Below are 13,229 nucleotides of genomic sequence, written 5' to 3' on the forward strand. Positions count from 1 at the left end.
GCTGAACGACGTCGGCGGTGACACCAGTTCCACCCCTCCTGGGCTGACCGGTGCTGGAGTGGCCTGCCTTGGGGATGACGATGCTGCAGACGACATTGCTGGGGATGTTGGTGGCGTGGTCGGAGACGAGGTGGCTGCTCCATCTTCTTCTGACGCCCCTGGAGCTCTACTCGCAAGGTGTTCGATCACGAACGTGTCGGCGCCGCTGAATGAGTTCACGACGTCCTTCTCTGCAGTCCAGTTCCACCGAGCCCCCTCGTCGAAGACAGTGTCATGGGTGACGTGCACGCGCCTTGTTGCAGGGTCGTAGGCTAGGTAGCCCTTTGTTCCTTCCTCGTAGCCGACGAAGATCATGGGCCGGCTGTGGTCGTCAAGTTTCTTCAGGCCGGGGCGTGTGTCCCTGACGCGCACCACGCATCCGAAAGTGCGTAGGAAGTACACACTTGGTTTGCGCCCGTGCCACGCCTCGAATGGCATCTGCCCATCCACGCTCTTTGTCGGCGACCGGTTCAGAAGGAAAACAGCCGTGGTGACCGCCTCGCCCCAGAACTCACCAGGCATGCCCCTTGCCTTCAGCAAGCTCCGGGCCATGCCCACCACCATGCCGTTGCGCCGCTCAACCACACCGTTTTGTTGCGGCGAGTACGGCGCAGTGAGCTGCTGTGCCACGCCAAGTTCAGCGCAGTAGGTTGTGAACGAGCCCGATGTGAACTCGCCGCCCCGATCTGTTCGCAGCGTCTTCAGCTTGCGTCCGGACTCGGACTCCGCGCTCACCTGGATGCGCTGGATTGCTGCGGCCGCCTCGTCCTTGGATGCGAGCAGCACAAGCCACATGTAGCGCGTTGCGTCGTCCACCAGGAGGAGGAAGTACTTCTTCCCGCTTGGAGTCGCCGGCGTGATCGGCCCGCAGAGGTTGTCGTGCACCAGCTCGAGCCGTTCCACGGCACGATACTTCGCCTGCTGCGCGAACGATGCCCGTCGCTGCTTGCCGGCCAGGCACGCGTCGCACAACTGATCCGCCTTCTCGATCAGAGGCATCCCGCGCACCATGCCCTGCCGCGCCAGCTTGCGCAGGGCGTCGAAGTTCAGGTGTCCGTAGAGAGCATGCCACGTCCATGCCTCATCTGATCCACTCTGGGCTGCAAGACAAACGGGTTGTGCGATCTAGAGAGCTATGGTGTACAGGCGATTCGGTGCCCTGGTTACCTTGACGAGCAGACGGCGTTGTCGGTCGCGCACGTGGAGTAGTACCTGGCAGCCACTCTCATCGAGTTGGCCCAGGCTGATGATGTGTGTGCGTAGGCGGGGAATGTAGTACACCCCCGTGATCGCGAGGTGCTCGCCAGTCTTGCACACCAGGAGGATCGTCCCACGACCGCAGATGCTGACGACGGAGCCGTCGCCGAACTTGACGCTCCCATGAACGCCCGTGTCGAGCTCGGAGAACGCCGAGCGATCGCCTGTCATATGGTTCGACGCGCCAGTGTCCAGGTACCACCGCCCGCCGCGGGTGCCGTCCTCGGCCCCGAGGTTGACTTGTACCGAATTCTCGACGAGGTGGACTGGTGCCGCGTGCATGTCGTTGCCGCCGCTCTCGAACAGACCACAGACCTGGGCCATCAGCAGCCCAGGTTCTTCATCCTCCGCGCCTGCCTGCACGAGACTGGACTGCTCCTTGACGCGGTTCTTGCACTCACGCGCCCAGTGCCCTACCTGCTTGCAGTAGCGGCAGATGTCCTTGGATCTATCTCCGCTGCTAGTGTCGCGTCCCGCGCTCTGGCCACGGCCTCCACGACCGCGGCCGCGCCCACGGCCGCGCCCGTTGCTTCCTGACGAGCCGTCGCCCTCTCGCAGCTTGAGGCGCGCAAACCATTCCTCCTCTGTGAGGAGCAGTCTACCGTTGCTGTACCCGACGCCAGGCGCCGCGTCCAGCTTGTATCTCTCATCAGCGGCCTTGAGCCGCCCGATCAACTCCTCGAGCGCCAGTGTGTTGAGGTCGACCAAGGTCTCGATCGCGCACGCCATCTGCGAGTACGCCTTGGGGACGACCGAGAGAAACTTGCGGATGACGGCGGGCTCGCCGATCTTGTCACCTAGCAACTCAAGTTGAGTGACCAGAGAAGACAGGCGCATACCAAAATCGTCGATGCTCTCGCCGTCGTTGAACTTGATCGCCTCGTACTGACGGCGCAGTGACGTTGCCTTGGCCTCACGCACGCGTGCTACGCCCAGCCGCATCGTCTTGATCGTGCCCCAGGCGTCCTTCGCCGTGGGCTTCACGGCAAGCGTGGACATCATCTCCGGCGGCACAGATCGCAGAAGGCACTCCATCGCCGTGCGGCCTGTCTCGCGCTCTGGAGTACCGTCGTTGACGGCGACCCAGAGCTGGCGTGCCTCCAGCATGACTTGCATCAGGAGGGCCCAATCCGCATAGTTGGTGCGCGTCAGCATGGCCAGGCCCCGCCGGTGTCGCGGACGACGCGCTGATGCACGACCACGGCGCCGCCGCCGCTATTCCCTGAATCCACGATGCTCTTCCCCAGGCTCCCCGGGCTGTCAGGTCCAGTCATCTCTATAGGCCACCAGGCGAACGAGCTATGATACCAATTGTCAGACAATCCTTGCAACTACGATCGCCGGAGTTGGGGAAGAGGAAAGTGCGAGAGAGAGAGGTTTTTTTTGCTGCACACACTTGCAGCTTTTCTGTTTCTCTTCCTTTTATTCGGTCATACAAGATCTAACTGAAAACGAAAAACGGGGCCGAACAGGTCGCGAGTGCTGCCATCCCAATACTCCCCACTCGTCACCCGTCATGGCGCCGTGACCGTTCAGCCGTGCCATCCCACGATCGGGTCAGGGCGCCGCAAACTTAGCTAGCTACTGCCCAGTCACAGCTCGGTTATTCTCTGACGAAACTGAAACAAAACTAGCTACTGTCGAAACTTAACCTGTTCGACACCTAAAGCCCTACTGAAACCTGAAACTGAAGATTACGACACCAGATACCTCCATGACATGTTCTGAGGTTTGTGGGCATGTATCGTTGTATGACGTATTTGTAGCCGTCTCCGTTCCATGTCACAACAGAAGAATCTGTTGATCAACGGTGTTGCTGCAGATCAATCAAAATGCTCCCAACGGCTATGATGATGAAGACGGAGGAGGAAGATTCGGGGTGAGGTGCGAGCTGAGTCACCTCGGGTTCGTCTGGCCAGGAGCTTACCGCTCACTTCAGCAAGCCTTCTGACGAGCCAATACACTGCATAATTTCTGATATTTCTTTTATATAGTGTGGCTCAGGGTGGACGAAACGGTCCGGTCCTTCGGTCCGGCTCGCGGCCCGCTCGGTGCAGGCCGGCTCGGTCCAGGCCCGCTGAAAAAAGTCGTCGGTCCGGTCCCTAGAAAATGGACCGAAATTTTCTCGGTGCGGTCCGGTCAAAGCTCGGTCCGCTCGTTTGGACCGCGACATTTAGCCCAGCTCACAGGCCACAGCCCACAGCAACCCATATAGAGCCCAGTGCCTCAAAAAAAAACCATATAGAGCCTAGCGCAGACGGCAATACAGGCAAAGCAGAGAGTTCAAGTACGCAACCCCGTCCATTCCCCTCCCCCGACCCCGAGCGGTCGAGCGCCGCCTCCGCCGGCTGCCGTCGTCGAACACCTCCTGGTGCTGCCGTCGTCAACCACCTCGCCGTAGACCACGAAGCCGTAGTACTGGAGGGAAAGAGGAGAAGAGGAGGGAGCGCAGCGCGTGCAGCTGCCTGCCGTCGAGTTGAGGGTCGACCGCCGCCGTCTCCACCTGTCCGCCGTCGACCACCTCCTAGCCGGCTCGCTGCTGTCGATCAGAGATGACCACGAAGCTGGAGGAGGGGGAGGATGTGCCTGCAACTGCACGCCGTCTCCCCTGCACCTGTTCGATCTCCTCTGTCCTCTCCTTTGCATTATCCCATCTCTGACCGAGGTATTCAGTGCCAAAATTTTCAACAATTAGTACTGAATTGTTAGCAGTTCGTACTGATCTATTGAGTGTTGAATACACCATTGTTAGCAGTTAGTACTGAATTCCAAAATTTTCTTATATCAGCTTTCATCCATTCTTCAGCTTGTCATGGTAAACCTATAGCAAAACTTGCTTATTTATTGTCGATTCCATCCTCTTTTGAAACAAGCATTCTAAATGTTCAAAATTTGTCTCATATATGCTGTATTCTTGGTCCATTTGCTTTACAAAATATAAAAGGATGACTAAACAGTGGCTAAACAGAGCCAAAAATCCTCCCAGCGCACTCCCAGGATACAAATTCAGTCGGTCCAGTCGGTCCTCTCGGTCTTGACCGAGCTTTGCTGCAGCCGGTCCGGTCCTGAAAATATGAACCGCCAGCCACTTCGGTCCGGTACGGACCGGACCGGCCGCGGCCGGTCCAAAGCATGGCTCGGTCAGGGACCGGACCGGCCCGGACCGCGTCCACCCCTAAGTGTGGCCTAGGTTTGAGATATGACATTTGCAAAGTCCGATCCATTTTTTGCTTGATCTGTATAGCATTAGAGTTTTGCAAGTTTCAACGACAAAATACATTCTAACATCATGACACCCATTTTTCAATTTTCCTATAGAGAAACATTCCTCTCTCACTCCCCCCTCTCTCCTCCCTCCCCGTGGGTTGGCTATTACTGCCTCCATTCCTAAATATTTTTCTTTCTAGAGATCTCAACAAATGGCCACATACGGAACAAAATAAGTGAATCTACACTGTAAAGTATTTCTATATACATTCGTATGTGGTAGTCCATTTAAAATCCCTAAAAAAACAAATATTTATGAACGGAGGGAGTATTTATGAAGGCATGTTCACACAAAAATATCTCATATAATTAATTAATGATAAGTGTGTTCAGCAATCACGCCTTACAATTTATATAGGTGGACCCATCGATCGAGTGTGTTCTCACAGTATATAAGAGGTCATCTGAGCACCTTTCCCTCATAAAACTATTAGTGGAAACAATGCAAGAAAAAAACAATTTATATACGACCGAATATTGAGTGAGTACTTTTCTTCGTCCACGTCAACGAGGGGCAACTCCCTTCTCTGATACACTGTATTTTGTAGAGACAATTCCGAGGAAAAAATAAGGCTGCCTTGAGATTAGAAGGCGTCGGGAAAGGAGTGCATACCCAAAGAAGAATATATCGTACAGCATGAAATTGATGCCCCAGCATGACACCATGCTGCCTCCGACCTCCACGTGTGTCAGCAGTAATTAGCTGCAACGCCCTCCACCGATTTAGCGTGCTTGCCCCCATCTTTTATGCTGGTCACAATGGGCAAGAGCATAAGCTAGTAACTTCACAATTCCCTAGACTATGTTACTACCATCATAGTGGGTAGGAACATCTATATAGTGTCATGCAATGATGTATTTATTAGGTTATAGACTCATTGTTTTTTGGAGTGTGTGATGTTCCGGTAACTTAGCTAGTTACCACAAGCACCTCTCTCTTCACTAAATACGTGTCACATAAGCAAAGTTGTATTGGAGTGTGCGATGTTACTCCTAAGTTCCTCCCCACTATGACCAGCCTCACAACACTGTGCAACACTAGCTTACGCCCACAGGACTTGACTGTGCTTTTTTGTTTTTTCTTGCCGGCGGCTGGCTTGGTATAATGAAGAAACGAGAAGACTAGTTTTCACTTGATACTGCCATTCCTGCTCAAAGTAATCGTGGAACTTTTGGAATTATTAGTCGGTGTTATGCTGATCATGTCATGTAAATCAATGTATAAGTCGGAATTATATTATGAGAAAAGTATGTTTTCCGTCCCTCGAGTTTACGAGAAGTATACATTTGGTCCCTCAAGATTTTCTGGAAGGCATTTAGTCCCTCGTAGTCGTATCTCAAAACCAGATATTTTTTGTCAAAAACTGAACCAAAGTGGCATTGAGTCTGATATGTCCATTGTTATTCGAATCTCACCCACTACTAGGGAAAACCTTATACACAGAAGTTTACCAGTAGCGCCGGTCAAAAAGTAGCGCTACTGCTATTTACCAGGAGCGCCCGGTCACACACGCGCTACATCTAAGGTTATAGCAGTAGCGCGTCTGTAGGAAGAAGCGTTACTACTACAATTCCCACATTGTTCTCGGCACGCTAGGAATAGTAGTAGCGAGCTTATGTAAAACGCGGTTCTGCTAAGTTGGTTGTAGCAGTGTGTTTTATGGGAAAAGCGCTACTGCTAATGAAAATAAAATAAAATGAAAACCATATAGAAAAGTAAATGAAAATGAAATCGAAAAAGGGGAAAGGAAAAAAGAAAATGTGAAGGAAAATAAAAATAAAAATAAAGGAGAAAGTGTAGCAGTAGCGTGCTTTCAGAATAAGCGCTATAGCTAATGTAGTTGTAGCGCGTTCCTTATACCCTCGCTATAGATAATTTCCTTAAAGAAAGGAGAAAGGAAAAAGAAAAGTAAATAATAAAAGGAAAAAGGAAAAGAAAAAAGAAAACTAAATAGGTACTGCCTATTGCAGTAGCGCGTTTTGGAAGCCAGCGCTATAGCTAAGTTAGCTATAGCGCTTTTTTGGGCCAGCGCTACCGCTATTTTTGACTTAAACTCCCTGCGGATTTTCTTCCCCTCCCCCTTCCCCCCCCCCCACTTCCCCCCAAATCCCCCCTCGATCTGCTGTCGCCACCGTGGTCGCCCTACATCGCCGCCGGCTGCCGCGCGCTCTCATGTCTCCCTCCACACGCCATCTGCTGCCCTCGGTGGCCATCTGTTGCCCGTCCTCCATCGCGCGCCGAAACCCCAACCCCAACCTCGATGCTGCGTGCCCCTCCCTCGGCCACTCTGCCTCCTCCTGCTCCCTAACTCCACCGGCGCCCAAGGTGAGCACGCCTACACCTCCTCCACCTCGTCCCCTACCTCTGCCTAGCTAGGGTTCCTATGGTTCATCAAATTAGCTAGGGTTCATCTAATTAGTTAGGTTTCATAAAATTAGCTAGTACTTGAAGATACTTAAGTAGTTACTAGCAAAAATGTCAGTGCGTTGCAACTGAAGAGAACAAATCAAATGTCCTGCCCTAATAAGTATGATTTAAGATCCCCGTAAGTCCACATCCTCTTATTTTAACATGGCACCCCCACCGGTGTCATCGTTTATCCTCCTTCCCACTCCTATCATTAGTGGTCACGGTGTCCAAGACAATACATGTGCTTCGCTATGTAGTAAAGCAAAAGTTGCTAGTAATTAGTAGTGTGTGTTTGTTGACATAACTTCCTACCATTAATAATAACTAGCACAGTTCCCTCAAAAAATAGCTTTGAGATAATTCATAGTACATACCATCAAATTTTACAACTTTCTTATTTAACTTTTGGCTAGCTAATTAAATCACATTTGAGATTAAAGAAAATTACATCCATTTGGTCTGCGGATCTGTGTATGATTGACATCCCTTAAGAAATTATATACACATATTGTTATTGTCGTTAATGCTTTTCGCCAGTAAAGAATGAAACCATTACATGAGCAACCAATTGAATTTATCCATTATACACTTGAACTAATGTTTTATTACTCATATCATTATTATTTTCTCTGAAAAATAGAATCAAGTTGTTAAATTTAAATCCACTGTACATTTTTTAAATTTCCATATTAGTGAAACGCGTGTGTTAATTCTTTTATTTAACCGATCAGGTACTAATGCATAGTGACCAATTTATTTACATGTGTTTAGTCATAACATTCATAGTGACCAGTTTTCTGCTTGACTGTATCATCATGGCTAAACATGAAGAACTAAAATACTTGTTACTTGCTCAAACTTGTGGTTTGATCTCTCCTTCTCTGTTGAAACTTCATTCATGTTGACATGGTCTTTCTTATATAGGTTTTTGACAGTTATGGAATTGGAGCGCGAAAAACATTTGAAACCCCAAACACAGTGAAAGAACCCAATTTGAAGGTAAGGTATAGGGCTTCGCTAAATTGTTACCACTTGTCAATCTTCTGGAATATTATTTTGGCCGTGCTTGACGACATGAATATACCTTGCTATTTATTTTAAAATAGTGTTGTTTCTGAAATGAATTTTTAGTTTTCACTTAGTAATGCATATCATTTCATAGACTCAAGAGTTGGCATCTTCTCTAAAGTTGCTCTGTTTCCTCTGTTTTTCAGGTTGGGAAGTTTTTAACTGGTGATTCTCTAGATATGTCTCCTCATGATGAGTCAGCAATACTGAGCAATGAAGCTAAAGTCAAGGATATGGAGGTACATGCTTTTGCTTCAGAGTTCAACTTATGAATTACGAACACAGCAAATGAGAAGCAAATGGAGTTTGTACAACTAATAGTTCTCCAGGACAACTTTAAGATATCTAAATTTTTTGAGAGGGTAGTTGTTCGGCAGTAGGCAGCTATATTATTATTAGAGCTTTAGAGTAGCTCTTTAATGACGTTTCTAGTTCTTTCTAGGTGATACTGTACATTAAGTTAAATAGAGCACATTAAGATAGCCATTTTTGTGTATTGGTAGTTGGTTTGAATTATGGCAGTCAAGTCAGTTTAGTTCTGCATCCATTTCTTGTACCTGCTAACAACAAACTGTAATTTGTAGACCTCTGACTTGTTTTTTTTTTGTATCTCGCTTGCCATTCCAGGGAGCAGCGGTGGCATATTTTGCTGATTTGTTCTCGACACCCGTTATCTTTGTCAAAGCTGTGACTGACATTGTTGATGGGGACTAGCCAACAGCCGAGGAGTTTCTGCAAAACCTGATCTCGGTGACGATGGCGCTGGACCAGGCAGTCTTGCAAGTGGTAGACTTCATCAGCGGCAAATGTATCTCTGATCTCTGAACGCCCAACACTCCGCCATGCTGTTCTGGGCTCCACTAATTGAGGGAGCCTGAATATATATTGTTGGATGTATAATGTTTCCTGGGGGGTTTCACACACAATTTTACATTCTGGTAACCCCTATGTAAAAAATTCTTGGCGATTACTCGGAACCGTTGTATGGGATTTTCTAGAATTTTACAAACTGTGCAGCTTAGTGAAGCTCGGCTTAATAAGGCGGTGTATTGCTGTACTGGAATAAATGATGGGCACTGGAAACTCCCATGGATTCAGCACCTTGGCAGCTTCATCACATGGTAGCTAGCTTTGCAAGTGCAGTGAGCAATGAGTACTTTCCAAATGCAGTGAGTAGTAAAGGCACTCGTTCTTGGGAGCAGCTGTGCCATATGTATGCTGAATCAGTTAACTGCAATATTTTACAGTACTGTTTGTTGGATTCAGTTCTTTTGTTGGACTCTGCATGTTTTGTTGGACTAAATGTGCTTTTATTAGATATTGTTTGTTCTTTTATACTCCCTCTTTAAACAAATATAAGATGTTTTAGATTAGTGATCCAAAACGTCGTATATTTGTTTACAGAGGTAGTAGCTGATAATATAGCTGTAATTAAATGGATAAACACTGGTGGTGAGTATTGTAAAAAATGTGCAGTGTTTGTGAAGCTCCGATAAGTTGTTGTATTGTCAAACTAAAATATAAATGATGGGAGCTGATAGGAGTGATGGATGCAGTGAGCAGTGGATACTTGCCAATGTTGGAGCAGTTGTACTATATGTCTATATGTGTGCTAAATCAGTTTATTGCTTTAATTCTATAGTACTGCTGGTTGGTTGGTTGGTTCTCTTGCTTTTCATTACCATGGTGACTTGGTAAAGTTGAGGAGGCTTAAATTTTGGTGCACACTGCACAGTCGCTTCACACTGAGCATGGGAGTTGCTAGCTTTGCCATTGGCTGAAGATCATCCAAAGTGAAGTGCTTTCTTCTTCTTCCTTGCCTGCTCTGCTCTAGCACTCATGGTGATCTTCCCTCCCCGGCCCGCACCCCAATTATATTTCCTCACTCAATTTTATGTCCCCCTTCCATTATATGAACATAAAAATTTTCTGTGGAAAGATAGGCCTTGCAGCAGCGTTCAGGCGAGGATGAGGAGACCACCCCACTCTCCGGCGACCGGCCCTTCTTCACCGCCGTCATGTGCAAGACCCACGTCCAGAAACCCTATGTGCTGGTATTATACGCTGCAAGCCTGCAACAATAGCAGCTAGATTCATAAATCATAATCAATTGGTCATGATCTGATCTTCCCTGATTTTGGCACCGGACCGTGCAGATAATCCCGGCTCACTTCCAGCGCCGGCTGCGGGCGAGGCGCACGACGGTGGTGCTGCGGTGCCACGGGAGCTCGTGGTCCAGAGTAGCTCATGATCCACGAGTCGTGGATCATGAGCTACTGTGGCCACACCATGCTGAAGAACCTCGACGCGTGGTGGGCGGACTTCGCCATCCACAATCGGCTGCAGGTTGGAGATGCGTGTGTGTTTGAGCTGCTGTCCAGGGATGCCGAAGATGTCGGCAAGGGTGAGGTGGTGCTCGAGGTGCAGGTGCTCCGAGGTGGTGGCCTGCCGGAGCCCGAGGATCTCGCAGCCAAAGGAGACACCACCGACGAGCCCATCGTCATCGTGGACCAAAGCTAAGCTTCACTTGTTGCTCGTGCAAGTCGATTCAATGTCTTCTTGTAAGCCATTGACCACCAAATTATTAGCTTGCATTTCATTCTCTAGGTCTATGTGTCGTCTTGTAATTCGGTCATGAAATAATCAGTTTGCTCAAGACCAAGTATGCATAGACTCTTCGTCAATTCCATTATCTTCCTCATTTCTTCTTCTGGCCGCATGTGCGCACCTCAACAGTTATGAAGGTTTTTCCATGCAAAAATATCTGGCACAATTGACTGCAGATAATATTTTTGAGCAAACAAGACATGCAAAAATATCTGGCACAATTGACTGCAGATAATATTTTTGAGCAAACAAGACAGTACTATTGCAGAAGGAGCAATTTATTACACCCACCGGCCACTGTTTTCTCTCTATGCTCCGCGGGTTATTTAACCACATTCCTCTTTCTACCATACAACAATTGTCGGTCGAACACGTAAAAAAACAATTGTCCGTTGAAATAATGCAAGAAATAGCAATTTTTGTACGGCTGGCAAATGAGGTATCTCTCCATACTTCAAGCTCACACCTTGCTCCCATATACCAACTGTTGGCAAAAGCAACAAGGAAAATAAAAAGGAGAACGGGGGTTAGCTTGGGAATAGGTGACATCCGAAATGGAAAGTCTCATATGCGCAGTGTGACATGGTTCCAGGCAGATAGACTTCGTTGTCCACAACCGGTTCCTCATCAAAGAATGTGTCTAGGTGGCTGACGTGTGCGACTGTGCGGTGCAGCGATGACGTGTGTGACGGCGCGGTGCTGAACCAGTTAACTGCAATAACCGTACAGTACTGTTAGTCGGACTGTATTTCCAACACCCAAGACATATTGTAGTTAGAGTAGTATTTCAGTGATCTTCTTTGTTCTGTGGGTTTCTATCGTTTATGCCACTAGTCATGTCCCACTATTCAGTTTTTCCATTAGATGTTACAGTTGTTAAAAAATGCCATCGTTCCATGAGATGCTTGCTTAGAAATGCCATTGGATATCTAAAAAATGCCATCGTTACCTTAGATGTTTGCTAAAAAATGCCACTAGTCATTATTATTGTTAGGTCAAACTTGTTGACCATGTTATATGACAAAAATAACCCTAGACCCACATGTCACTTCTCTCTATCTCAAATGATAAGTATAGGCCCCACATGTCAGGAGTAAGCAAGCGGATAATTTTACGGGGAAATAAGAGCGCTATTGGGATCAAGTGGGACCCGAACTTTACTGTAGTGAGATGGAGGAGGAGCTGACATGTTGGTCCATAAGAATTTATGTCATTATAACATGACAAATGAGATTTGAGTTAGCAGTAATTGCATCCAATGGCATTTCTGAGAATGCGCCTAACGAAGCGACAAAATTTTTGAGTAGTTGAAATTCCTTGTGGCAAAGGTGAGTAGTGGGACACAACTCGTGGCACAATGGTAAAAACTCTTAATTCTATTGTACTGCTGGTTGGTTGGTTCTGTTGCTCTTTTTTTTTTACCATGGTGACTTGGTAAAGTTCAGAAGGCTTAAAGTTGGTTGCACAGTTGCTCCGCACTAAGCACTCTGCTCTGCAGTTCTTCCCTTGCACTAATGGTACTAATGGTACTAATCGTGAACTATGGGATGGAGGGAGTACCATATTGTTATTGTAATTTGGTCATGAAATAATCAGTTTGCTCAAGACCATGTATTTCATCTTACCTCATTTCTTTTTCGAAGTTCTTAATTTTTCTTGAAAGTTATCTTTCCTCATATCTATTAGTGGATAGCCATCTTCGTCTCTTGCGCCCTCTTTCCTCATTACTATCTATGAAGGTCTCTGCGTGCAGAAATATCTAGTGAAATTGAATGCAGATAACATTTCAGCAAACAAAGACACCCAACATGGCAGATTACAATTGACTGTTCTCTCCATGCTTCAAGCACAACACCTTGTTCTCACAAACCAACTGTTAGCAAAAGCAAAGGAAATAAAAAGGGGAACGCGGGTAAGCTTGAGAATAGGAGACATAGGAAATGAAAAGTCCCCAGGCCGATCACATGCACAATGGGACATGGTTCCATGTAGACAGACTTCACTGTCACCAACCGGTTTTGCCGTTTTGGGTCAATGATGCTTGAATCTTTGAGCTGGTGACTAGCGCCACCGATGAAGAAGATGAAGCCTGAAATGCATATACTTTGTGTCAACGATCGTGTTAGAGCAGGTCACCTACAAGAGTGCCAGCCTCTATATATTGGACCGTGCTCACGAAGCAAGGGGAAGAGACTGACGTGGCTTCCTTGTCAATGTCGCCATAGTTTAAGAGCCACGTTTTGGACTGGAATGACATGTGGAAGCGTGCGAGAAGTCATGGGGGTGGTTGCAAAATTCCTCAATGCCAGCGGGATTCCGGCGCCGACGATGTCGTGAATAACCACGACGTACGTGGTACTGTGTCCGGGTTGTACGAAGAGAAATCATCAAATAGTAGTAGGATCAGAACTCGCATCTTTGGAGGTTACATCGTCCTGGTCCTAGCTATTATACATAGGTAGCTATCCCCTGAAATAACTTGTACCGTAAAATCCATATAAAACAAAGCAAGGCTTGATATGTGCCTTTGGCAATATGCCAATATACATCCATCTAGCATCCCCTGAAATAAACTGCATCA

General features: G+C 47.6%; 1 pseudogene; it reads left to right on the plus strand.

The window, feature by feature from the left end:
• Positions 1–6,736: 6,736 nt before the first annotated feature.
• LOC119284275 lies at positions 6,737–10,561 on the plus strand (annotated as a pseudogene).
• The last annotated feature ends 2,668 nt before the right edge of the window (positions 10,562–13,229 follow it).

The sequence above is a fragment of the Triticum dicoccoides genome, chromosome 4A (genome assembly GCF_002162155.2).
Source record: "Triticum dicoccoides isolate Atlit2015 ecotype Zavitan chromosome 4A, WEW_v2.0, whole genome shotgun sequence".
Classification (NCBI taxonomy): Eukaryota; Viridiplantae; Streptophyta; class Magnoliopsida; order Poales; family Poaceae; genus Triticum; species Triticum dicoccoides.